Raw genomic sequence first — 6,088 nt, forward strand, 5'->3', positions numbered from 1 at the left:
ACTACACAATTTCACCCAAAATGGCATAATTCTTATGTTTCTCTTGATTTATTCAAATTGTATTTAATAATTTCCACGATATAATCATTTGGGTGTACAATTAATTTTGGAAAGAATCCTATAGAACATATTAATTTAAAAGAGAGAAAATGTAAGGAGTGTATTCATCATGCTGAACACTGATTGCAGTAAATCACATGTTGAATTTAGTTTTGTTGTTTTGGACTTAGTTTAAGGGACAGTTAATCCAAAAATAAAATAAATAATAAATTTAAAAATAAGTGGCAAGGTGGCTCAGTGGTTAGCACAGTCACTTCCAGCAAGAAGGTCGCTGGAGCAAGTCCCGGCTGGACCAGTTGGTACTTCTGTGTGGAGTTTGGATGTTCTACCTATGTTCGCGTGTTTTATATTTATATATATATATATATATATATATATATATATATATATATATATATATATATATATATATATATATATATATATATATATATATATATATATATATATATATATATGTGTGTGTGTGTGTGTGTGTGTGTGTGTGTGTGTGTATAGGTGAATTAAGTAAGCTAAACTGGCCATAGTGTATGATGGTGTGTGTGTGAACGAGAGTGTATACAATAGGTGCTTCCCAGTACTGGGTAGCATTTGGAAGGGCATCCACTGTGTAAAACATATGCCGGAATAGTTGGTGATTCATTCCGCTGTGGCACCTCTAAAATAAAAACTAATCCAAAAGAAAATGAATTCATAAATAAATAAAAAATTACAATCCCTTGTGTGGTTTTAAACCTTTGACCTCTTAAAACCTCTGTTGAACACAAACCATGATACATGGAAGAATGCTGGTTGCTAAGTCACATCAATTCCCGTAGTAAGAAAAAAAAAATCTTATGAAACTCAATGGTTACGGGTTTCCAACATTCTTGAAAAGATATTCTTTTGTGTTCAAAAGATAAAAGGAACTACATTACCTGACAAAAAAAGTATTGTCGTCGATGTTGAACTGCATCCCAATCATCACAAATACTGAAGACCTACTGTATTGGAACTCACATGGACCCAAGATTCAGTCAAGTTTGGTATGGGGGCATGCGAGAGATCTGCAGAGTTGATGGCAACATCAACAGCCCGAGGTATCAAGATATTTGTGCTGCCCATTACATTACAAACCACGGGAGAGGGCAAATTCTTCAGCAGGATAGTGCTTCTTTGCCTACTTATCAAATAGCCTCAAGGTGCTCCAGGATTGGCCAGCCCAGTCATCAGAAATAAACATTATTGAGCATGTCTCGGGGTAAGATGGAGGAGGAGGCATTGAAGATGAATCCAAAGAATCTTGATGAACTCTGGGAGTCCTGCAAGAACATGTTCTTTGCCATTCCAGATGACTTTATTAATAAGTTATTTGAGTTATTGCAGAGATGTATGGATGCAGTCCTTCAAGCTCATAGGAGTCATAGATAATATTCATTCTTTTTCTACTGCACCATGACTTTATATTCTATATTATTTATGTTAATAATTTTGAGACCTTACTGTCCTAATTAAATCATTAAAAATCAAGATATGATCATGTTTTAGTTTGATCAAATAAGTGTAATCTAGAGGCCTTTGCCTTTCATAAAAGACACTCCTGATACCAAATAATCAACTAGAAGTCAAGTTATTATTTGTTGTTCCTAAAACCTAGATAGGCGACAAGACTTTTGTCAGGTAGTGTAGTTGAAACAAGTGAGTAAATGACAACAAATTTCTCTGGTCCTTGAGGGACATGAAATAGAGACAGTTGACTGTTTTAAATATTTAGGAACACTTATTGATAGTGGATTAACATTTGCTGCAAATGCAGAGTGCATTTTTAAAAAAGCAATGCAGAGACTGTACCTCATTAGGAGGTTACAACAATATGGTGTGAGTCAAGATGTCCTTGAGATGGTACACAAGAACTTGGTCGAATATGTTGTGAGTTTTAACATGATACACAGCAAATTCATCTGAGTTAAATTCTCGGTGTTGAAGCATTTCAGAGTAAAGTGTTGACGTTAAAGAGTTAGATTTTGATAAATGAATATAATAAGAGTTAGAATTGATTTTATTCAGTGCGAAATCAAGGAGTTATCTTTTCTACACTTGGTGGTGTTATTTCCAACATCCGGGAATTCATGCAGCCCCAGTCACTGAAGAATTTTCCAGACGCCATTTTCCATCTGAGGTTTAGAACAGCAACTGGTGAGTCTACCTAAATTTAGGTATTTTACTGACTTTCTTTAAGGAAATACAGTTGTAAACATATTGTTAAGTTAATAACTTTAGAATGGAGTGACAATTTTAATCTTCTGCGGTTCATTCATGGTCGTTTGTGTATCTAGCTTAACTGCATTACTATTGAATTCTTTTCAAGAATGTTTTTATAAATGCTCACGCATACATAGTGCATAAAAACATCAAATGTACATGTTCAACACATTTCTGTCACGCTTAATGCCATTTTGTGCGTTGTTACCCATCTGTAAAATAAAATCGACACTTCTCCTTTAATTCGAAGCAAACTAGTGAGGGAATCCCCGGAGCAGCCTAGCCTACTCTGCCCGGATGCTAACGGCAACACAGGACGGTTTCCATTAGCTCTGGAGAGTTTCTAAAACATGTCTGGTGAGTAAATGAACATATGCTTACTTGTAAAAGGCTTCCTGACTAAAACATATGATTGTTTGTTATTCGTGTACGTTAATTTGGTTATTTTAAACACCGCGGCCCTTTTAAACTGGTTCATTCGTCGCCGTCCATATACCGTTAGTTCATAGACTCGCGTTATAACGTACGCTTGAATTATATTAAGCGTTGACAACCATTAAAGTCGGAATGTTAACATTAATGTCTTTAAATGACCGCGTTTGCACTTTCTCAGACATTTAAGGTTACAAAAGTCGCCCGGAAGTTGCGGGACTAACGTTAACGTTATCCCGCAAATGCACAGAGACTCCCAGATGCCCAAGTAACTTAGATGCCCGCAAATGAATGATAATCTCCCGGAAATCGCGCGTCTCCCGCCCGGTCATTAAACACTTTGCACACCCCTCTCCACCGCATCCCTCCCAGCTCTTTAGGTACGTCGCGCGCAACTCATCCCATTGCTCTTCAGGTTCTCATCTTTCCCGCTACCTCCCGCAAATCAACTCTGTATCCCCCGAAAATTACTTTTTCCAACTCGGGATGTCTGACGTTAGTAAGTTATTATAGTAAATAGTAGGCTATTTCTGTAGTCAGGAACAGGTTTGATTTGTAGATTTATTATCAATAATCAACATCTGAATCAAAAGATATCTGAAAAAGTGTGAGGCATACTTTGTGATGTTCATCTCTCCTTTTTATCTGAAGGTTATGCATATGTGTTATATACTAATTTTTTGTTGTTTTTTCAACAGCCACAGTTCTCTATACAATAACACAAGACCCTGTGACGGTGGCTGATTAGAGACGGATGGTGTATTTCCAGAGTTGGTGAAATGACCAAGCACACCTTCTTGGTTATATGTGGTGATAATAATGAAGGTATGTTTGATAAAGTTCTGTATTTGTTTCACAATAAGCTGAGAGGGTATTAGAGCATTAGAGAATAACAAATGACATGAAGGTGATAAGTTTTGTATTGTGGGTGAACTGTTACTTAAATAATGTTTTGCTCTTTACTTTGCACTTTTCCTCTTCTGCTTATCCTAATATTTTAGATTTAAAGTTGTTAACCTTTTTAGTAAAGGTGGCGTCAATACTGGACCTGAAAGGGCCTAACAAGTTGAATCTGGTAAAGAAACACGCACGCGCGCACACACGCACGCACGCACGCACACGCTTACAGAAAACTGTTGTTTATGAAGTTTATGAATATTTTTTACACTGTGGCCAATATTTTGGGGAAGTCAGCATCACTAAATGATATAAAAGATTTTAAGCTCCTCTAAATTTTGCTCCAAGTGTTGTGTTAAATTCAGGATTCTGGACAGACAGCTGCCTGTTTTTCCAGTTCTAGTCATAGTGGTTAACCTAATTGTTTTTGGAGATCCAACAGTGATGTATGTGTTTTTTCTACTTTTCCATATCCTGTCACCTCAACCAGCTGGGAGAGTCAAGTTGTGGATCATCATGTAGATTTTCAAAAGGTGAGTTTAGATTTCTTGAATGTTTTATTTACTTTAAATATTCTTTTAAATATATCATAGAATTTGATTGCAATTTGTTTTCAATCATTTTTCTTAGTCATGCTGGAGTCTTGAAGAGTTCTTAGATGAGCATCACCCTATATCCGTGCATCAGGAACCACCAGACGAGGGATCAGCAGCTACTACATCGTCATGGATAAAAAGGTCATCCTGTGGCTGGGAAGCACTTCATTCACAGGACATGCTTGATGAGATTTCCTAGCTCCAGTTTGTTTTCACACAAGTTTACAGCATTTATACCTTCATTTAAACTGCTGTGTTTGATATGGAGGACCAAGGAAACACCCGAAGTGAAAGATTTGCAAGCCAAGTTGTTTAAAATGTAATTTCAGAAGAAAACTATGAGTTCAGAAGTAAACTATGAGTGATGATATATTGAACTTTCAAATTGCTCTGATAACACATCAAGTTTGGACCAAAGGACTGAAACAGCCTTTTTGAGCACTGGTCATACATATTTTGTTGATACTGTCTGTACTAATAAAACATTTAAAGCATATTTGACATTGTTGCATTTTAAAAACTGAATGAATTGTTGAAGTGGTGAATGTTTTCAAATAAAATGTTTTTTTCCTTTTGTAATTTACAGTCTATTTGACCTTTTTACCATATTTACACTCAAGAGAGTTGAATAAAATAAATATATTACACCAGGCGGTGTTAAATATAGTTACATTTTTTAACTCTGCCTAGAGTTAAAATTAACCCTTACTTCGGTGTCAATGTGCCAACCCTTTTGAAAGTGTTGATTTAACTTTGTTTTGAGTGGACCCCATGAGACACTTTCAAAGTGTTGAAATTAACACCCATAGAGTTGTTTTGGGTCCCCATATTTTGCTGTGTAGCATGGTATGGACTGTTGCCAATTAAGGAAAAGCAAAAACTGCTTCGAGTAGTAAAAATTGGCAGTACAATTGTAGGCAAAGTGCAAAAACAACCAAATGAAATATATTCAATGAAAATTAGACAGAAAGCACACATCATTGTTGAAGATTGTTCCCATTCCTTAAATATCAAGTTTCAGCTCTTGTCATCAAAAAGACGTTTTAGGCAACCTCAAGTAAAGAAAAATGTGTATCAAATGTCCTTTGTGCCAAGTGCCATTAGAATTTTAAATACTGGGTTTTAATTATGTGTAGGGTTTTAAATTGTGTTTTTAATGTGATATATGTGACGACGTTGAATGTATTTGTGTTGAATGTTTTTTCTGTGATGTGTGTAATGTAAACGCTGATGTGGTTGTGTGGTGAAGCCAAAGATAAATTTCCACTTGTGGACAATAAAGAAAGTAAAGTAAAATTGTAATTTTTGGGTGAACTATACCTTTAATGGCCAGCGTAAACCAAAAACAATGTAAGCAAGAATGTACCATTTTCCAAAACACTCCTGCAAAGCCTCATCATGTACAGGATTCTACTTAAGTTATAAAAGTTCAAAGGTTTTGTATTACCCCCAGTAACACTCCAAAGAACTTTTTTTTAAAAATCTGAGTATTTCAATGAGTGCCCTACAAAAAACTTTTAAAACAAACAGTTTGAGCCAAAAGAGGCTTTATACACTAATATCATATCTGTTCTGATTATCAGTGCATATCATATTTCATTTCTTTTTTGTTAAAAAATAAAACCACAGCAGCCATTAAAGCACACGTCATCTCATTCATCCTCATATCATCTCTTCTCCTTAATCAAAATAAAGCTTTAAAGTATTTCTGCGAAGACGTTTGTACTCACAGAGCACATTGTATTACTGTAAAGTGCAATGCGAATGTTCCACTGCCTAAATGGACTGCACACATTGGGCTATTATATGTCCTTCATCTTATTATATTCCAATCTGCGTCAACAGGAGAGTCTAATTGTCCA

General features: G+C 35.6%; 1 long non-coding RNA gene across 3 annotated transcripts; it reads left to right on the plus strand.

Annotated features, from left to right (window-relative positions):
* Positions 1-2,175: 2,175 nt before the first annotated feature.
* Positions 2,176-4,805, plus strand: LOC147841469 (uncharacterized). 3 transcript variants are annotated; one of them, XR_015504525.1, is made up of 6 exons: positions 2,176-2,235; positions 2,552-2,658; positions 3,432-3,558; positions 3,735-3,808; positions 4,121-4,163; positions 4,261-4,805. It is a non-coding gene; the product is annotated as an uncharacterized LOC147841469 (long non-coding RNA). The 3 variants fall into 3 exon arrangements; XR_015504526.1 differs by having other exon boundaries at positions 3,759-3,808; XR_015504527.1 differs by lacking the exon at positions 3,735-3,808.
* Positions 4,806-6,088: the final 1,283 nt, after the last annotated feature.

This window comes from Danio rerio, chromosome 12, assembly GCF_052040795.2.
Source record: "Danio rerio strain M-AB ecotype USA chromosome 12, GRCz13ab, whole genome shotgun sequence".
Taxonomy (NCBI): domain Eukaryota; kingdom Metazoa; phylum Chordata; class Actinopteri; order Cypriniformes; family Danionidae; genus Danio; species Danio rerio.